Source organism: Suricata suricatta, chromosome 12 (assembly GCF_006229205.1).
Source record: "Suricata suricatta isolate VVHF042 chromosome 12, meerkat_22Aug2017_6uvM2_HiC, whole genome shotgun sequence".
NCBI classification, from domain to species: domain Eukaryota; kingdom Metazoa; phylum Chordata; class Mammalia; order Carnivora; family Herpestidae; genus Suricata; species Suricata suricatta.
Window position 1 is genome coordinate 18,557,648 of NC_043711.1, and position 21,309 is coordinate 18,578,956.

Genomic DNA, 21,309 nt, shown 5'->3' on the forward strand with positions numbered 1-21,309 from the left:
GGCGAGCGGCGTGCCCTCACGCTTCGCTCCCGCGGCAGCCCGGCCCCTCCCACCACGCGCGGGGCACGGCGGGAGTGGAGTCGGCGCGACCTGCCCCCGTACTCCATCTCCCGGCGGGCCGAGCGCTGAAAGCGGCAGCGCGGCGCCTTTGTGGAGGCAGCGGCCCGGCACGGAGGAAGTTCCGGTCTCCGCGACGCTGGGTCGGTGGCGGCGGCTGAGGATTAGGAGGAGCGGGCCGCGGAGGCCGCGCTGCCTCGGTAAGGGCCTGGGGCGGTAGAGAGGGCGTGCCGGAGCCTGCGGGGAAGGAGCCGGCCTGCCAGGCCACTATGGAAGTCGCGGGTCCTCGCGGCCTGGAAGCTGCGGCTTCGGTGTCGCGGGGCGGCCGCGGCCTCGCTCGGGAGGAAGAGAGCCAAGTGGCGGTGTGGTGAGGGAGGCGCCGCCCTCGGGAGGAACGCCCCGGAACGGTCGCGGGCCCGGGGCGGGGCCCGGCGATGGCTGTAGAATTACCGGTCCAGCCTCGGGGCTGTTAGCTGTGGGGTCTCGGGCTGGCGCGTGGTTACAGTTTGGTGCTTCTGGTTTGCGGAGCTTCCGGCAGGCCCTTTCTTCCTCCTTTTTTCCCCTGCTTTTGCAGGACTCTGATCCGATTCTGAGGCATGGCTCGAGAAGGAGGCCTTCTTGTGCCCAGCCCGTAGCCTCGTCTTAAACCTGGCCAGACACGAGTGGGTGGGTTCAGCCGGACCACAGGGCGAGAAATCTCGGAGCCCGGCTCGCGGAGTGGTAGAACCTGGAGGCAGGGGAGTGGTCTGGTGGGTTCTTTGCCCGTTGGGAGAATGTGGGAGGAGGGATGTTTCTTCATATTTACTCTTTAGCGTTCTTTTGGCGTTGTAAATCTGTTTTTCTTCTAACTTTATTATTGATGTGGTACTGGATTCAACTCTGGGAGTGCATTTTTTAATAAATAGGAAAAGCTTTGTTTTGTAAGGTAAATAAATTTAAGGGTAATTGTATTTTTTACCCATTCCAGGTTTGCTTGTGAAGGTCAGAGTTGCTGGATCTAAGTGAAGGAGTTCAGTAGACTCTGATGTGCCTGGTCACCTGGCTCATTTTCTGAACTCTGGATTGTGCCCTAGGTTTGTTAGTTTTCAACTTCCTGTTGAGTAATGCTACCAGTGTGAAAAGTTTAATGTCAACATCAGCAAACTTGTTAGGATTGTAGAGAAAGGTATGAAGAACTGATGATGGGTGACGGTAGGACTGGCAATTTCTAAAGTAACTGATGGTATTTTAAGCGAAACACAGACAAGTTGGACCTGAACATTGTCTCATTTAATTAGCAGTTAACTAGGTAATTAATCTGTAGGATAGGTACTAGGTCTGGACATCTGTAGCACCCTTCTTTATAGATTTCTGTTACCAGACTTGGGTTTATTATTGTTGCCTTTAGGATCCTAGGCTCTTGAAGCCTTACTGAGGAGACTTGCCAAGGCCTGGGTGGGGGAGGTGAGTGTGTGTTACTAAATGAACTCTTTATTGCAGGTACTTGAGCAAGGTTATACTCTTCTTCTAGTGTTTAAATGTATAAACTGCTGTTAATGGTCGGTTTCAGCATTGTATTAAGATTAAAACTATCAGTGGGGAGCCTGGGTGGCCCAGTCGGTAAAGTGTCAGACTTCAGCTCAGGTCGTGATCCCCCAGTTCATGGGTTTGGGCACCATGACAGGCTGTGTCTGGAACCTGCTTCTGATTCTGTCTCTCTCTTTCTCTGCCTTTCTCACTTGCTCTCTGTTTCTCAAAAATAAGTTAAAAAAGCATTAATAAAAAAAAGGTTGAAACTGCCAGAAAGTTTTGGAAAAGAATTTTTTTTTAGGTTTATTTATTTTGAGTGTGAGAGAAAGGGTGGGTGGGGGAGGGGCAGAGAGAGAGGGAGAGAGCATCCCAAGCTGTTACCACTGAGCTGCATATGGGGCTTCAACTTCAGAACCATAAGATCATGACCTGAGCCGAAATCAGATGCGTAACCAACTGAGCCTCCCAGGTGCCACAGAAACTTCTGAAATTTTAAAGGTCATAAATCATTCCTTGATGGGTTTTTTTTTTTTTTTAGCTGTATATACTAAGAGCTTAGAATTAATTTTCCTGTTACTTTCCCACAATACCTGCTTCATCGCATTCATTTAATTAATGGACATCTGTTGAATGTCTTTTATAACCATCCTGTCAAACTGCGGGACACAGAATAGCAGAGCAAAGGACAAGGGGAGCTCTAGAATCTGATAGGGTTTGAATCCCTGACTCCTTCAGTAACCCAGTGACATTGGATAAATTACCTTACTTCAACTTGTGAATTACCTTACTTCAAATGTGAAATGAGGCTTTTGTGAGGTTTATGTAATGCCATTAGAACAGTGCCTCGTGTGCAGAAAGTGGTCACTAAGGGTTAGTTTCTTTTTTTAAGAACAGTTATAATTCAGATATGATTCATAATTCATGCACCATGCAGTTAACCATTTAAGGTGTATAATTTAATGCTTTTTATGTATTGCTGGTTTCTTTACAAAGTTGCGGTGAACCTATTTTGTAACATCTGTTGGAACAAAATTTGCTATTTAAACCATTAAAAGGGGCACCTGGGTGTCTCAGTTGCTTAAGGGACTGACTCTTGATTTCAGCTCAGATCATGATCTCATGGTTTGTGGGTTTGAGCTTCGTGTTGGGCTCTGTGCTAACAGTGTGGAGCCTGCTTGGAATTCTCTGTCTCCCTCTCTCTCTGCCCCTCCCCTGCTCGCTCTCTCTCAAAAATAAACATTAAAAAGAAAATAATCAGGTATACACACAAAAACCTATTTACAATCTCTCTTAACTAAATAAACTTTTTAAAAAACTTTATTTATTTATTTAAGGAATCTCTACACCTAACATGGGACTTGGACTTATGACCCCAAGATCAAGAGGCACACACTTTTCTGATTGAGCCAGCCAGGTTCCCCTAAACCATTTTTAAGTGTGAAGTTCAGTGCATTAATTACGTACACTGTGTAGTGCAACCATTACCACTCTGGATTTCCAAAACATTTTCATTAACTCAAACAGAAATTCTGTCCATTAAGTTAGTCTCATTGTCCTTTCCCTCCAGCCCCTGGTGACTTCTAATCTATATTCTGTCACTGATTTTGCCTGTTCTAGGTACCCCATGTAAGTGAAATCATACAATCTTTGTTCTTTCTTGTCGGACTTCTTTCACTTACCATAATGTTTTCATGAGCCATTCATGTCATAGCATGTATCCAAATTTCATTCCTTTTGTTACAAATTAAAATTTTTAATTGAGATATCAGCATTTTCATTTTCTTATGGGTGAATATATTCTGTTGGAGTGAATAGACCACATTTGTTTATCTCTTCATTTGTTGGTAGACAGTTGTGGTGTTTCCACCTTTTGGCATTGAGAATGTTGCTGCTATGAATGTGGATATATACATGTTCTTGATATTAATCTTTTATCAGATATGTGATTTGCAAATATTTTCTCTCATTTTATTGGGCTACCTTCTTTATTAATAGTATTCTTTGATGCAGAAGAGTTTTTCATTTTGTTGAAGTTCAATTTGTCTATTTTTCTTTTGTTGACTATGCCTTTGGTGTTATTGCTAAGAGATCATTGCCAAATCCAATGCATGAAGCTTTTCCCCTATGTTTTATTGTAAGAGTTGTATAGTTTTGGCACTTACATTTAGGTCTTTGATCCATTTTGAAATAATTTTCGTATATGGTATTAAGTAAAGGCTACACTTCATTTTTTGCACTTGGATATTCAGTTTTCTATGACCATTTGTTGAAAAGACTGTCTTTTTCCCTTGAAAAGTCTTTGTACCCTTGTTGAAAATATGCTGACCACATATGTGAGGATTTATTTCTTAGTTCTATGTTCCATTGCTCTGTTTGTCCTTATAACAACATCACGCTGTTTTTGATAACTGTAGCTTTCTAGTAAGTTTGAAATTGGGAAGTGTAGGGGTGCCTGGGTGGCTCAGGTGGTCGAGCGTCAGACTTCAGCTCAGGTCATGATATCGCTCATGGGTTCGAGCCCTGCATCAGGCTCTGTGCGGACAGCTCAGAGCCTGGAGCCTGCTTTGGATTCTGTGTCTCCCTCTCTCTCTGCTCCTCCCCTGCTCACACTCTGTTTCTCTCTCTCTCTCTCTCTCTCTCTCTCTCTCTCTCTCTCTCTCAAAATAAATGTTAAAAAATTTTTTTTGAAATTGGGAAGTGTTAAGCCCTCCAAGTATGTTCTTTTTAAAGATTGTTTTGGCTATTTAGAGTCCTTTGGAATTCCATATGAATTTCAGGATAGGTTTTTCTTTTCTTTTTTTCTTCTTACGTTTATTTATTTTTGAGAGAGAGAAGGGGACAGAGCCTCTGAAGTGGGTTCTGTGCTGACAGCCGAGAGACCGACACGGAACTCGAATCCATGAACCATGAGATCATGACTTGAAGTTACACATTTAGACTGAACCACCCCCAGGATGGTTTTTTCCTAATCATTGGCTTTGGAATTAAATGGTCTTGAGTTTAGGTGTTTTCCTCATATCAGTTACATTGTTTAGGGGCAAAAGGGGGCAGGTCTCTCAACCTGTTTGAGTATCAGCTTCATGGTCTATAAAGTGGGAATAGTAACAGTTTACCCCATAGAGGACTTGTGATTAAAGGAGAGAACTCATGTAAAATGCTTAACTGTGGCAAAGTTAGTGCTGAGCTATGCTTATCTTTCATTTCAGGGAGTTAGGAATAGACATACTCAGGAAGGTTTTTTCCAGCTTGATGTTATTATGATTTAATTTATTACTTTTTTTTTTAGAGAGATAGCATGTGCATGAACTGGGGTGGGGCAGGCGGAGGGTGGGGGGGACGGAGAAAGAGAAAAAGAGAATGAGAATCTTAAGCAGGCTCCAGGCCCAGTGCAACACAGGGCTTGATCTCACGACCCTGAGATCATGACCTGAGCTGAAATCAAGAGCGGATACTTAACTGACTGAACCACCCAGGCACCCAGTGTTATTATGATTTTAAATACTGGAGCATAGTGACAGTAATAAAATTTTAATATTTAAAATGTTTTAGAATCCTTCAAAACTTTTTTTGGAGATGTAGTTTACATATCATAAAATTCATAGTATTCAGTTTGATGTAGTCATCACTGCTTTTCAGTATTAGAATATTTTTTTAATGTTTATTTATTCTTGAGAGAGAGACAGAGTGTGAGTGGGGGAGGGCGGAGAGAGAGAGGGAGACACAGAATTGGAAGCAGGCTGTAGGCTCTAAGCTGTCAGCACAGAGCCCGATGCGGGGCTTGAACTCGCAGAGTGTGAGATCATGACCTGAACTGAAGTCGGACGCTTAACCAACTGAGCCACCGGGTGACCCAGTTTTAGAATATTTCTAACACCTCAAAATAATCTTGACTTCCTGTTTGTTGTTTATCCCCTCTTTTTACTCCAGCTGCAAGTTCTAGCATCCACTGATCAGCTTTCTATCTCTGTAGTTTATGTTTTCTAGAAATTGCATGTAATTGGAGTTACACAGTTCTCAGTCTTTTATGCTTGGCTTCTTTCACTTGCAATGTTTTTTGTGCTTCATCTATGTTGTTGCATTAAAAAAAAATTTTTTTTTAACGTGGATTTATTTTTGAGATAGACACAGAGGGTGAGCAGGGGAGGGTCAGAGAGAGAGGGAGACACAGAATCAGAAGCAGGCTCCGGTTCTGAGCGGTCAGCACAGAGCCTGTTGTGGGGCTCGAACCCATGATCTGTGAGATCATGACCTGAGCTGAAGTCGGCCGCTTAACTGACTGATCCACCCAGGCGCCCCTGTTGCATTCCTTTTTATGGATATCTCTCATTTTGTTTATCCATCCACCTGTTGAGGGACATTTGAACTGTTTCCAGTTTGGGGCTATTATGAACAATGTGGCTATGAATATGATTGCTGCTTATGCGTGATCTATTTACTCCTGATAGTAATCATATGAAGTAGGTACCATTATTCCTATTGTATAGGAGAGCTTTGAAGCATATAGAAGTTAACTAACTTCTCAAGGGTGCAATAATTAGAAAACTGGAGTGTTATTTTTATTGTTTTTTTTTTTTACAGAGGTTTTTTTTTTTTTGATGTTTGTTTTAGAGAGAGAGACAGAGAGACAGAGCATGAATGGGGGAGGAGCAGAGAGGAGGCACAGAGAGAATCCAAAACAGTCTCCAGGCTCTGAGCTGTCCGCACAGAGCTGACGTGGGGCTTGAACTTGTGAACCACAAGAGACCATGACCTGAGCCAAAGTTGGACGCTTAACCAACTGATCACCACAAAACTGGAGTTTTGATTTAAACCCAAGCATTCTGACTCTAAAACACATACACCAGGCCAGTGATCTTGAACCCCTTTTATTTTTGGACCACTTAAAATTTTAAACCCCCCCCCCATATTCTGAAAAACATATTACTACCTTGAACATGTTTAAGTTGGATTTGGAAATGATCTCCTTGATACGACACCAAAGGTATAGTCAACAAAATTAAGAGTAGACAGATTGAACCTTTCATCAAAGAACACTGTCAACAGAGTAAAAAGGTAATCCACAGAATGGGAGAAAATATTTGTAAATCACATACCTGATAAGAAATTAACATCTAGAATATATAGAAAACTTCTAAACTCAACAACAAAAATACAGTCTGATTTAAAAATGGGCAAAGGACTTGAATAGACATTTCTCCAAAGAAGGATATACAGGTGGCCAATAAGCCATGGAAAGACACTCTACATCATGAATGATTAGGGGAAATGCAAATCAAAATGACAGATTGTACTTTACATCCCTTAGGAGGGTGATTATCAAAATAACAGCAAAAACACCTCCGAAACAGAAGATAACAAGTGTTGGTGATGATGTGGAGAAATTGTAACTTGTATTATTCTGGTAGGGCTGCTATAACATGATACCACAAATGGGGTGAATTAAACAACAGCAATGTATTTTTTCCCAGTCTGGACGATGCTGAAGTCTAAGATCAGGATGCCAGCAGGGTTGGGTTTTGGTTAGGCCTTTTTCCTTGCCTTGTAGAAGGCTCATTCTTGCTGTGTTGTCACACAGACATTCCTCTGTGCATAATTCGTAGTGTCTCCTCTGGCATCAAACCTATTGGATTAGAGTCTCACTCTTAAGACCTCTTTTAACCTTAAGGGCCTCTCTTCACATACAGGCCCGCCTGAGGCTGGAAGTTCAGCCTGTGAATGAGGGGGCAGGCGCAATTCAGTCCATGACTGAAGATGCTCTGTTGGTGAGAATGTAAAATGGTATAACTGGGGTGGAAAACAGTATAGTAATTCCTCATAAATTAAAAATATAATTACCATATGATCTAGCAATTCTACCTTTGGGTGTATGTCCAAAATAATTGAAAGCAGTGTCTCAGAGATATTTGTCTGCCCAGGTTCGTTATTCACAGTAGCCAAAAGATGGTAGTAATCCAACTGTTCATCAGGGGATGATTGGATAAAATATGGCATATACATACATTGCAATATTACTTAGCCTTAAAAAGTAATGAAATTCTAATAGATGTTGCAGTGTAGGTGAACTTGAAGATAATGCTAAGTAAAGTAAGCCAGTCACAAAAGGACAAATATTGTATGGTTCCACTAATATTATAAGGTACTTAGAATAGTCAGAATTGGAGACAAAAAAAATAGAATGGTGGTTTCCAGGAGCTGGGTTGAGAGGGGAATGAGGAGTTACTGTTTAATGAGTACAGAGTTTTAGTTTTGAAGATGAAAAAAGTTCTGTGGATAGATGGGGATGATGGTTACATAACAGTGTGAAGGTATGTAGTGCCACTGAATTGTACACTTAAATATGGTTAAAATGATAAATTTTATATTACGTATTTTACAACAACTTGTAAAAATAATTTTTTAAAGTTTATTTTGAGAGAGAAAGCATGAGTACGGGAAGAGCAGGGATGGGGGCAGAGAGAATCCCAAGCAGGCTCTACATTGTCAGCATGGAGCCCCATGTGGGGCTTGAACTCACAAACTGTGAGATCATGATCTGAGCTGAAGTTGGACACTTAACTGACTCAAGCCACCCAGGTGCCCCTGTAAAAAATAACTTTTATAAAGTTATGGATCTTGTTGATTCTCCTTTTCCACCTCCCCTTCTTACTAACCCTTCTCTCCAGTTTACCCAAAAGGCATCTCTCCATTTGAAATCTAACTATAAAGTATACTGCCCCAGGGACAGAAACCCTCAGACTATCAATCTATGTGTTTATTTCATCTCCTTTGAAGGATATTTGGGTTGACTTCATTTTTTAAGCTATTATGAATTAAGCTTTTGTGAATATTTTGGTACAAGTCTTTTGTTTTCATTTATCTTACGTAAATACTGTATTTAGAAGTGAAATTGCTGTGTCAGGGTAGTGTTTGTCAGATCAATTTCTAAAGTGGTTGTACCATCTTGGATTCTTTCCAGTAATGTATAAGATTTCTTATTGCTGAAAATCCTTGTGTATTTCCCTCTGTAAGTCTTGTTAACTTTAGCAGTTCTGGTGGGTGTGTACTAGTATTTCATATTGTTTTCCTTATGACTAATAATAGTAAGCATTTGTCAGATATGTGTTAACAAATGTTTACTCATTTCCCCTAGTTTGCCTATTCATTTTTCAACAGTGTCTTTTGAGGGACAGGTTTTAATTTTAATCTTTTCTTTTCTGTTAATGCTTTCTGGATCCTATTAGGGTTATAGAAGCCTTTGCTGATACCAAGCTCAAAAATTTTCTCTTGGGGCACCTAGGTAGCTCATTTGGTTAAGCTTCCAACTCTTGATTTCAGCTCAAGTCATGAGATTGAGCCCTGCTTCAGGCTTTGGGCTGTGTGTGGAGCCTGCTTAAGATTCTCTCTCTCCCTCTGCTTCTCCCTCGAGCAGGGTTTGTGCCTGTGAGCGTGCGTGCGCGTGCGCTCTCTCCAAAATTTTTTCTCCTGTGTTTTCTTTTAGAAGCTTTATAGTTTTAGTTTCTACATTTATGTTTGATCCATTTTTAATTAACTTTTAAGTGTGGTACAATGGTAGGGAAAGCAAGTGCCATCCAAGAGTAATCAGGGTATGGTTCTGGAGTGGGAGCCTGAGAAACAAACGTTGCATCTAGGGGTGGCAGCAGGCATGTAAATTCCCCATTCCAAATCTGAGATGCTTTAGAGGCCCCATAATTGTAGTTAATACATTTAAATCTTTTATGGAAAATTTATGAGGGGCAAGGGTGATGCCAGTAGTTATTAATTCTATCTCCCATAGTGCATTTTAAAGTTGCTACTGTTGGGGCACCTGGGTGGCTCAGTCGGTTAAGCTTCCAGCTTCGGCTCAGGTCATGATCTCTCAGTTCATGAGTTTGGGCCTCGCGTCGGGCTCTGTGCTGACAGCTAGCTCAGAGCCTGGAGCCTGCTTCGGATTCTGTGTCTCCCTCTCTCTCTGACCCTCCCTGCTTGCGCTGTCTCTCTCTGTCTCTCAAAAATAAAAACATACAAAAATATAAATAAATAAAGTTGCTACTGTTTAACAACTCTATTTGGATCTTATTTGGTAGGTGCTCAGACCACCCTTTGCCTGTTGATACCCCCTTAATGTTCTGAGCTGAATGTCTCTGGGACCCAAAGCATTTACTTTGGAAAAAATTAGTGTTCGATGCAGGATCAAGCTGCTGCATACAGCAAATAAACTAATAGAATAGGACCCCTGATTCTGCTTTGTTGGCTTTTGGAACTGAAGTCATGATTAAAAAGGATGGTCCTGGGTATTGGAATTAGGCTGCTAGAGGTGAAATTCGTGGACCTTTGCAAGATGCACCAGAGTGGAAGCATTTGACAAGAATATTTTTATCAAGAAAGAAAGGCAGAGAGAGCTTGAATCAAATAATCAGCTACCATCATAGTTTCAACCATAAAGAACGCTGACCTACAGTGGGGAAGTTTTTCTGCCAAACAGCTTCCAGGAAACCAGTCTTTAGGTTCTAACGGAGTGTGATTGCAAAGTTGAAACTTAAGGGATTTGATGGAAGGCTATCACTAGGAGTATAGCCTAAAGCTTAGGAATGCTTGCCAGCTCCAGAACAGGTGGCCCTGTGCAACTGCTGTTCATATGGAACCACTTTTCACATCAGTCAAAACTCTCATTTGACTATTTACTACTCATCCAGATCTGTACTTGCATTCGCTTCATATGCTATTCTTCAGAATTCACCAAAGGGGCCTTTTACTGATTGGTGGGGAGCATGTGCTGGAGGTGGAATCCACGCAGTTGAGGTAATGGACCCTTCTCAATCCCACTTGATGGTTCATGGCCCACCACAGTTTGTATGGAATTGATGTTTTAGTACCATTTACTTTCATAGTTAAATGACATGGTAGGTAACTTGTTATATACTCCTTAGGAGATTCTGACTTTCTTGGCTCCTGTCTTTAGGTGTACATCAACTAGTGTTTTTGCTGAGATCTGATGAACTTCAGTGTTTAAAGCTTGGACTTGGCATTGGGTTCATTCTCCAGTGCCAGTCCTTACCAGACGTGACCCTGGCTTCATGCCCGCAGCTCAACAGTATTTGCCTATTTAGGAATGTTTTCACTTCTTTTTTTCTTTTTCTTTATTTTTTTAAATGTTTGTTTATTTTTGAGAGACAGAATGTGGGTAGGGTAGAGGCAGAGAGAGAGGGAGAGAGACGGAATCTGAAGCCGGCTCCAGGCTCTGAGCTGTCAGCACAGAACCAACATGGGGGTTGAACTCAGAACGGGAGCCGAAGTCACTTAACTGACTGAGCCACCCAGATGCCCCCCGTTTTTGCCTATTTAAAGTTTGAGAATAATTTGAAACCCAAGACCCAAAATCATTTGCTTTGCTGAATTAAACTGCATGTCCGTAAGAACTCCAGCAATCCTGAGTAAAAACTTTGAAGGGAACTACTACTAGATGGTTTGACAAATCTTTTGCCCTATTCCCACCAGCAGTGTATGCACATTCTAATTTTTCCACATCCTCACCAACTTACCTGTTTTTCATAGCCACTCTAGTGGATGTGAAGTGGTATCTCATTGTGGTTTTGATGTGTGTGTCGTTTATGGGTAATGTTGAACATCTTTCCTATGCTTGTTGGCCATTTCTGTGTCATCTTTAGGGGAATGTCTACTCGTGCCCTTTTCCCATTTTGTACATTCGATGGTCTTTTTGTTATTGAGTTATAAAAGTTATTTATATAGGGAAGCCTGGATGGCTCAGTCGGTTAAGGACCCGACTCTTGATTTTGGCTCAGGTCATAATCTCACAGTTCATGAGATCAAGTCCTGTGTGAGGCTCTGTGCTGACAGTGTGAAGCCTACTTGGGATTCTCTGTCCCCCTCTCTGCCCCTTCTCTGCTCATGGGCTCATTCCTCTCTCCCTCCCTCCCCCCCTTCTCTCTCTCTCACATTTATTTAAAAATTTATTTATAGGGGCGCCTGAGTGGCTCAGTCAGTTAAGCATCCGACTTCAGCTCAGGTCATGATCTCACAGTCCGTGGATTTGAGCCCCACGGAGCCTGCTTCAGATTCTGTGTCTCCCTCTCTCTCTGCCCCTCCCCAACGCGCTCTCAGTCTCTGTCTCTCAAAATAAAGACATAATATTTTTTTAAAGTTATTTATATATTCTGGGGCGCCTGGGTGGCTCTGTCGCTTAAGCCTCCGACTTCGGCTCAGGTCAGATCTCAACGTTTGTGAGTTCGAGCCCCGCGTCGGGCTCTGTGCTGACAGCTAGCTCAGAGCCTGGAGCCTGCTTCTGGTTCTGTGTCTCCTTCTCTCTCTGCCCCTCCCCCTCTCATGCTCTGTCTCTCTCTGTATCAAAAATAAATAAAACATTAAAAAATTTTTTTTAAGTTATTTATATATTCTAGATACAAATCCCTTATCAAGTATATGATTTGCACACATTTTTCCATTCTGTGAGCTGCCTTTTCACTTTCTTGATGGTGTCCTTTAGGTTTTAAATTTTAAAAATATCCAATCTGGGGCGCCTGGGTGGCTCAGTTGGTTAAGCATCTGGCTTCAGCTCAGGTCATGATCTCATGGTTTGTGGGTTCGAGCCCCGCTTTGGGCTCTGTGCTGACAGCTCAGAGCCTGGAGCCTGTCTTTGGATTCTGTGTCTCCCTCTCTCTCTGACCCTACCCTGCTCACGCTTTCTTTCTGTCTCTCTCTCAAAAATAAATAAAAACATTAAAATTTTTAGAAAATATCAAATTTTTGTTTCCTTTTGTTGCTTTTGGTATCTGTCCTATCTATGAAACCATTGCCTAGTCCAAGGTCATAAAGATTTGTACCATTTTATGAAAAAGAATTTTGTAGTATTACCTCTTACACTTAACTTTGATCCCTTTTAAGTTAATTTTTAAAATACGTTTATTTATTTATTTTGAGGGGGAGAGCACATGTGGGAGAGAGGCAGAGAAAGAATCCCAAGCAGGCTCCGCACTGTCTGCACAGAGCCCAACGTGGGGCTTGATCGAATGAACCATGAAATCATGACCTGAGTTGAAATCAAGAGTCAGATACTTAATCGACTAAGTCACCCAGGTGCCCCATTGAGTTAATTTTTATAAATGGCATGAGATAGGGATCCAACTTCATTCTTTTGCTTGGGGACATGTCTTAGTACCATTTGTTAAAAAGACTGTCCTTTGTTGAATTGTCTTTGGCACTCTTGTCTAAAATACTTGATCATAAATGTGAGGATTTATTTCTGAACTCTCTGTTCTGTCCCATTGATCTGTATGTCCATCCTTATACCAGTGCCACACTGTCTTGATTAGTGTAACTTTGTATTGAGTTTTATAATCTGCAAGTTTGAGTCTTCAAACTTTGTTTTATATATATATATATATATACACACACATACACACACATAGGCATTTTTTTTAACGTTTTGCAGATACTGCATCTTGTACAGATTGAAGGTTGGTGGCAACCCTGAGTTGAGTATGTCTGTCAGCACCATTTTTCCACCAGCATTTGCTCATTTTGTCTCTGTGTCATATTCTGGTGATTCTCACAGTATTTCAAACTTTTCATTATTATTTGTCATGGTGACCTGTGATCAGTGATTACAGTTTGTTAAAAGCTCAGATGATGGTTAGCATTTTTTAGCAATAAAGTGTTTTTAGTTAAGGTGTGTACATTGTTTTTTTAAGACATAATGCTATTGCACACTTAATAGGCTGCAGTATATTGTAAATATAACTTTTATATGCCCTGGGAAAACACAAAAATCATTTCACTCACTTTAAATCTGGAACCAGACCTGCAGCATCTCCAGTTTGCCTATATTCTTTTCTGTTTTGCACGAGTGATACAATATTACAAATAGCATTTTACAAATATTTTAAACCTTAATATGTAATAACATCCTAGATCAACTAGCATAGCTACCTCATTTTTTTTGAGAGTTGCATGGCATTTTAACAGTATAGTATGCTCAATAGATGTACATTTAGATTTTATAATCTTTTGCTATTACAAACAGTGCTGCACTATGTGCATTTGTAAACCTGTCACCTCACACTGTAAGTTTCTAGAGAATGAATTCCTAGAAGAGGAACTGGAAAGTCAGGGGTAATAAGCATTTAAAAGTTTGTCAGTTGTAACCCCTCACTTTCCACCCTACCCCTGCTTGTACTCTGTCTCTCTCTTTCGAAAATGAATAAATGTTAAAAAAATTTTTTTTTACAAAGGGGGCGCTTAGGTGGCTCAGTTGGTTGAGCATCCGACTTTGGCTCAGGTCATGATCTCACAATTCATAAGTTTGAGCCCCGTGTCAGGTTCTGTGCTGACAGCTCACAGTCTGGAGCCTGCTTCAGATTCTGTGTCTCCTCTCTCTCTACCCCACCCCTGTTTGCGCTGTCTCTCTCTTTCAAAAATGAATAAACATTAAATTTTTTTTAAGTTTGTGAATTGTAGTTTTCCTTATGTTATGGAGTTTTAACTTCATCCCCATTGGTCAGAGAAGATATTTAAATGATATCTTTTTTTTTTTAAGTTTATTTTGAGAGAGACAGAGACAGTGCAAGTGGGGGGAGTGGCAGCAGGGGAGAGAGAAAGAGAATCCCAAGCAGGCTCCACATTCTCAGCACAGAACTGGATGTAGGGCTTGAACTCATGAAACTGCAAGGTCATGACCTGAGACAAAACCAGGAGTCTAATGTTTGACCAACTGAGCCACCTAGGCGTCCCGGTATCTTTTTTTTTTTTTTTTTTTTTGCACATTGAGACCTGTTTGTGGTTTAACAAATGGTCCATCCTGGAGACCAGTCCAGGTGCACTTGAGAAAATGTGATTCTGCTACTTTGGCATAGAGTGTTCTGTTATTAGGTCTCTAATTGTGTTAAATTCTCTATTTACTTTTATTCTGTCTAGTTGACCTATTATTGAAAGTGGGGTATGAAGTTTCCAGTTATTACTATAGAACTGTTGATTTTTCTTTTCACATTTTCAATTTTTGCTTCATATAATTTGAGAATCTGTTACTAGGTTCTTAATATTTGTGATTTATCTTCTTGCTGTGTGTTTTGAACTTTTTAATTAATATCTAATATCCTCCTTTGTCTTTCATAAACTTTGGATTTAAAGTCTATTTTGTCTGAGGGGTGCCTGGGTGACTTAATCGGTTAAACATCTGACTCTGGATTTCAGCTCAGGTCATGATTTCAAGGTTCATGAGTTCGAGTCACACATCAGGCTCTGCATGAGTTTGTGGGGACTGCTTGGGATTCTCCCTCTCTCCCTCTCTATCTCTGCCTCTCCCCCACACACATTTGCCGTCTCTCTCTCTCAAAAATAAACATTAAAAAAAACAAAGTCTATATTGTCAGATATTAATTTAGCACCTCAGCTTTCGTTTGGTTACTGTTTGCATGGAATATCTTTTCTGTCTTTTCACTTTCAACCTATTTGTGTCTTTGGATTTAAAGTGAGTCTCTTTAAACATATATAGCTTATACAGTTATACGGCACATTCACAGCATATGCAGTTGATTGAACAGCATGGTGGGTTGGGGCACCAACTCCATGCACTGTTGAAAATCCATGTATAACTTTTAAGTCCCCAAAACTAGACTACTGATATCCTACTGTTAACCAGAAGCCTTACCAACAGCATAAAAAGTCAGCACACATTTTGTATATGTATTATATGCTACTGTTTTCTTGCGAGAGAGAGGGAGACAGCAAATCTAAAGAAGGCTCCATGTGGTCAGTGCAGAGCCTACTGTGGGGTGATTATGACCTGAGCTGAAACAGGCTGCGTAACCAACTGAACTACCCTGGTGCCCCAGTATTATGCATTGTATTCTTTTTGTTGTTTTCATTGTTTTAAAAAAATTTTTATGTTTATTTATTAATGAGACAGAGAAACAGAGCATGAGTAGGGGAACAGCAGAGAGAGAGGGAGACACAGAATTGAAGCAGGCTCTAGGCTCTGAGCTTTCAGCACAGAACCTGATGCAGGGCTCAAATCCACGAATCACGAGATCATGACCTGAACTGAAGTGGGACACTTAGCCAGCTGAGCCATCCAGGCACCCGTGCACTGTATTCTTAATGATAAAGTAAACTAGAAAAAAAATATTAAAATCTTGAAGAGAAAATACATGTACAGTACTGTTTTTTCATCAATACTACCTATTTAATTGTTTACAAAAATGAATTGTTGTACCTATATAAATATTGTCATATCCGCTCAGTAGTGCCTTATCAATATTATCATATCTTATAGATAAAAACACTGTAGATGTTTATATATATATATAACTAATACTAGATATCAAAAATGGAAAGATAACTGGGCGCCTGGGTGGCTCAGTTAAGTGTCCCAACCTCAGCTCAGGTCATGATCTCACGGTTCATGAGTTTGAGTCCCCTGTTGGGCTCTGTGCTGACAGCTCAGAGCCTGGAACCTGCTTTGGAATATGTGTCTCCCTCTTCTCTGACCTCCCCTGCTCATACTGTCTCTCTCTCTCTCTCTCTCTCTCTCTCTCTGAAAAATAAATAAAACATTAAAAAAAAGTAAACATTAAAAAATATATAAAAAAGATTCATATTTATTTACAGGTATTAATGATTCATGCAGTGATACCAGGGAAACAGCACTGTGATTGCTTTATGGGAGCCTCTTCTGTACACTAATGAATGAATCATTATAAGGTTTTTGTGGCATACAGTATTGCAGTCATATTTAAAATACAGTATTGGAAACACTGTTAGATTTTTTAAATGTTTACTTATGATGATTGGGTGATACACAGTTTCTCCAGTTATGGGAGAGAGAGGCCTACTATATGGTAATGTAATTCTTTGAAAAAAAAAAGTTATAAAACAGTAAGAGAACACATTATTTTTCTATTAAATATCACCCACATTATGACTGTATAATGATAGACTGTCCACTTCCACACAAGTCTTGCACATGATGTTCTATACAATAAATGTTTGGGTGACAACACAGAACATCTCATATGGCTCTTGCCACACAACTATTACATTTTCATACAGAGATACATACAACAGGTTTTTGGTTTTTTTAAAGTTTGTTTTATTTAGAGAAAGTGTAAGTTGGAGAGGGGCAGAGAGGGATAGAGTCAGTGCAGAGCCTGATGCAGGCTCAAACTCAGGAACTGCAAGATCATGACCTGACCCAAAGTCAGACTGTTAAATGACCGAGCCATCCAGGTGCCCCCTTTTGTGGCTTTTTCTATAACAATGGCATCTTTGATGGTGTAATCTTCCAGACTTTCATGATGTTCTTTTAGGGTTCTCTTTCATAGCATTGACAGTCCTTTCTAGAGAGTACCATGTTTAATAAACTTTAAAGATCATTATGATCCCCTGATCTAAAAGCTGAATTAGAGGTGTGTTAGGGATGAATAAACTGTTTTGGCACTTTCGATGTTGAACTCATGGGGTTCTGGGTGGTCAAGGGCATTGTCCAGTCTGAAAAGAACTTTAAAAGTCACTTCTTATCAGCAAGACACTTCCAGACTTTAGGGACATAGCCTCAGTGGAACCAATCCAGGAAAAAGGTTCTTCAGGCTTTCTTGTACAGCCAAAAGACTGGCTCAGGGGTTGGCAGCTTTACAAATCATGAGCCTGACTCAAAATTGTAGAGTTAGGCTATATTTTCCTGCCTTATATCTTAGTGCTCTCTTCTCTTCCTTACTAATAGAAGTCCTCTGTGGCATTTTTTTCCCTCTGAAGTAGGGCACATTCATCTTTATTATAAACCAGATACTCTTTCCCTTACTGATTAGTGGCTCTGAGAACTCACATGCTGCTTCCTGGTTGGAGAAGCTGCTGCTTCTGTTGTCTTGATTTTTTTTTAATTACAAAATTTTAAAAAATATGTATACTTTTGAGAGATTATTTATTAATAATGTGGAAAATAAAAAGTTATAATAATACTAGCTTTTGTAATTGCCCCTGTACTTAACCAGAGATCTTCATTTCTTTATATGCTTTTGATTACTATTTAACTTCTTTTTCATTTCAACTGGAAGAACTTTTAACGTGTCTTACAGGGCTCATCTAGTGGTAGTGAACTGCCTCAGCCTTTTTTATGTGGAGATGTGTTAATTTCTTCTTTCTTAGAGGACAATTTCCTCAGATACAGAATTTTTTTAATAGTTATTTCCTTTTTTTGTTTGTTTATTCACTTCTGAGAGAGAGAGAGAGAGAGAGACAGAGTGTGAGCTGGAAGAGGGTCAGAGAGAGAGAGAGATACAGAATATAAAGCAGGCTCCAGGATCTGAACTGTCAACACAGAGTCCAATGCGGGGCTTGAACTCACAGTGAGATCAGACATGAACCAGAGTCGACGCTTAACCGACTGAGCCACCCAGGCACCCTATTGAATTCTTGATTGATGGGATGGCTGGGTGGTTCAGTTGGTTGAGCATCCAACTCTTGATTTCAGCTCAGGTCATGATCCCAGGGTCGTGGGGTAGAGCCTGCTTAAGATTCTCTTGCTCGCTCTCGCTCACTATCCCTCTTCCCCCACTTGTGTGTATGTACTCCCTCTCTCTAAAAATGAAAAAAAAATGATTTCTTGATTTGTTTGTTTTTTTCCCCTAGTATTTTATTTATTTGCTGCTAAATACTCTTTTTTGTTTCAAGCTTTTATTTAAATTCTAGTTAATATGGTGTAATACTGGTTTCAGGAGTAGAATTTACTGATTCATCACTTATTCCCTTAGTATTTTAATAAATTGTCCGCTGACTTCTGGTCTCTAAGGTTTCTAATAAGAAATTGGCTGATATTCTTTTTTTTTTTTTTTTTTTTTTGGCTGATAATCTTATTGAGGCTCTCTTGTCACTTTTCTCTTGTTGCTTTGAAAATTCTGTGTCTTTTGACAGTTTGATCATAACTCTTGATGTGAGTTTATCCTACTTATACTTCATTTAGCTTCCAGGATTTATACATTCATATCTTTCATAAAATTGGGTGGGTTTTTTGGGGTTTTTTTTTTGGCCATTCTTCAAATCTTTCAGCCTTTTCTCTCTCCTCCTTCTGAAACTCCCATAATCATTGTCCATTCGAGGCCCCTTGGATTTTTCACCTTTATTCATTCTTTTTTCTTTCTGCTCTTCAGGTATTATATTTTCAATTGGCTGATCTTCAGATTTGCTCATTCTTCTGCCTGCTCAAATCTCTTGAACCCTTCTAGTGAACTTTTCGTTTCACTTACTGTACTTTTCAGCTCCAGTTTTTTTTTATTCCACTGTATAAGTTTCTGTCTCTTCACTAATATTCTTATTTTGTTTATACATGGTTTTCCTGGTGTCCTTTAGTTCTTTAAACATAATTAAGATAGTTGTCATAAAGTCTTTGTCTAGTAAATCTGATGTCTACATTTATTAAGAGACAATTTCTGTCTATTTTCTTTCTGTTTTTTTTTTTTAACATTTATTTATTTTGAGAGACAGAGATAGATCATGAGCAGGGGAGGGGCAGAGAGAGAGGGACACACAGAATAAGAAGCAGGTTCCAGGCTCTGAGCTGTCAGCACAGAGCCCCATGCAGGGCTCAAACCCACGAACTGTGAGATTGTGACCTAAGCTGAAGCTGGACGCTCAACCCACTGAGCCACCCAGGCACCCCTATTTTGTTTCTTTGAATGGGGCATACTTTCTTATTTCTTTGTATGCCTTGTGATTTTTTTTCTTGTTATAAAAAATTGGGCATTTGACTATCATAATTTGGTAACTCTGGAAATTACATTCTCCTCTAAACTATTTTGCCAGGACTATTCTTTGTGCTGTGTGATCACTGATGTCTCTGTTCCTTTAGCTCATAACCATCTCTGTTTTTGCAGATTGGTTCTGTGCTGGGGCACTCCTTCAATATTTAATGGATTTGCTCTGGGCATTGGGATCACCCGGAGGTGAAAGCTTAAAGGTCTTTTCAGGTCTTGTCTCTTTATATGTCTTGCCTGTGTGTGTGTGTGTGTGTAATTTTCTAAATTTTCCCATATGCTTGTTGCTTTGAAATGTCCTAATTTCCCAGTGTTTTCACCCCAATTTCCTCATTATCTTTTAGTAGCTTTGCAGCTTTTATTAGCAGTGCTTGCTCCACCTCCATCTGCCACTGAAGTTCTAAGTTAGGTGAAACAAACACCAGCACCTTGCATCAGTCCTTCAAATATCTCCTAGATACATTAGAACAGAGGTACACAGTAATTTGCAAATCAGGTTTCCCTCTGATTTGAGGGAGAGAACTGGATTACCTCTTCTTCTTCTTCTTCTTCTTCTCCTCCTCCTCCTCCTCCTCCTCCTCCTCCTCCTCCCTCCTCCCTCCTCCCCCCCTCTTCCTCCTTCCTCTTTTTCCTTCTTCCTCCTTCTTCCTCCTTCTTCCTCTTCTTCTTCTTCTTCTTTTTTTAACGTTTTTTTATGGGGGGGTGGGGAGCATGCGCCTGAGCAAGGGAGCTGCACCCGGGGACAGGCAGACAGAGAGGAAGAGAAAATCCCAAGCAGGCTCTGAGTATTCAGCACAAAGTCCGACACATCTCAAATCTATGAATTCTGAGATTATGACTTGAGCTGAAATCAAGAGTTGGACTCTCAACCCACTGAGTCACCCAGGTGTCCCTGGGCTGCCTCTTTTTCAAGACCAAAACCAACTGCCACGTAAAGATATGTTGGGATAGGGATGAATAAAAACACCACAAAAGCTTCCTATTATTTTGAAGAGATTTTTCTTGATTGAACCTTCTCTTTGTTGTACACCTTTGGCTGTTTTCTAAGCTCCAGCAGAACTGGTTCAGACACTCGCTGCTGTTATTTGATGTTTCTGTGGAGGAATGAGGCTTTGGAACTTACTCATCTGCCATTTTGTTGAAATATGGATTGTCTTTTTGCTCTCTTGATAGTTTGGATTTTGATGAAGTTCACTTTATTTTTAATTTTTTTCTTGTGCTTTTGGTGTTCTATTAGGACACCATTGCTAAATCCATGGTAATGAAAGTTTGCATCTTAGTTATTTTTTTTAATGTTTTATTTATATTTGATACAGAGAGAGACAGAGCATGAGAGGGGGAGGGGCAGAGAGAGGAGATACAGAACCAGAAGCAGGCTCCAGGCTCTGAGCTAGCTGTCAGCACAGAGCCTGACAGGGGGCTCGAACCCACGAATGTGAGATCTGACTTGAGCCAAAGTCGGAGGCTCAACTGATTGAGCCACCCAGGTGCCCCGCATCTTATTTATTTGAAGTTTGTTTATTTGAGAGAGAGAGCGAGAGAGAGAGCGTGAGCGCGCGCACGCGCACACACACACGTGTGCAGGGCAGAGAGACGGAGAGAATTTCTAGCAGCAGGCTCTGTGCTGTTGGTGCAGAGTTCAGCATGGGGCTTGAACTCAGGAACTGTCAGGTCATGACCTGAGCCGAGATCAAGAGTTGGAGGCTTAACTAAATCAGCCACCTAGGCATTCTTTCATCTTTTTTAGTAGCTGCAGCAAAAATCCTGGAGAAGGCTTCTCAGCTTGACTTGAGTTACATGCTGTTTTAATTTTATTTTGTATTTATTTTTTAACAGGAGAAAATTAAATTTAGTGTCATACATTGAGGAATCCATACAGACACGAAATTCTCAAAGTACTATGGCAACATGAGGACATACTGAATAAGGAGAGGGGTAGGGGTCTTAGAGTACAAAAGGTAGGAAGACCATTTGCAGAAAGGTGAGAAGAGATGTTTGGAAAACAAAA

At 40.6% G+C, this 21,309-nt stretch overlaps 1 protein-coding gene across 2 annotated transcripts in view; it reads left to right on the forward strand.

Moving 5' to 3' along the window:
- The first annotated feature begins 106 nt into the window (after positions 1–106).
- The window catches only part of RBM6 (RNA binding motif protein 6), a 99,391-nt gene continuing 78,188 nt past the window's right edge, over positions 107–21,309 (forward strand). Inside the window, exons 1-2 of one of the 2 annotated variants that reach the window (XM_029918875.1) lie at positions 107–257; positions 1,025–1,130. The gene's annotated coding sequence lies outside the window, so the exon portion shown is untranslated. The remainder of the gene's footprint in view (positions 258–1,024; positions 1,131–21,309) is intronic. The other variant, XM_029918874.1, reaches the window with a different exon arrangement.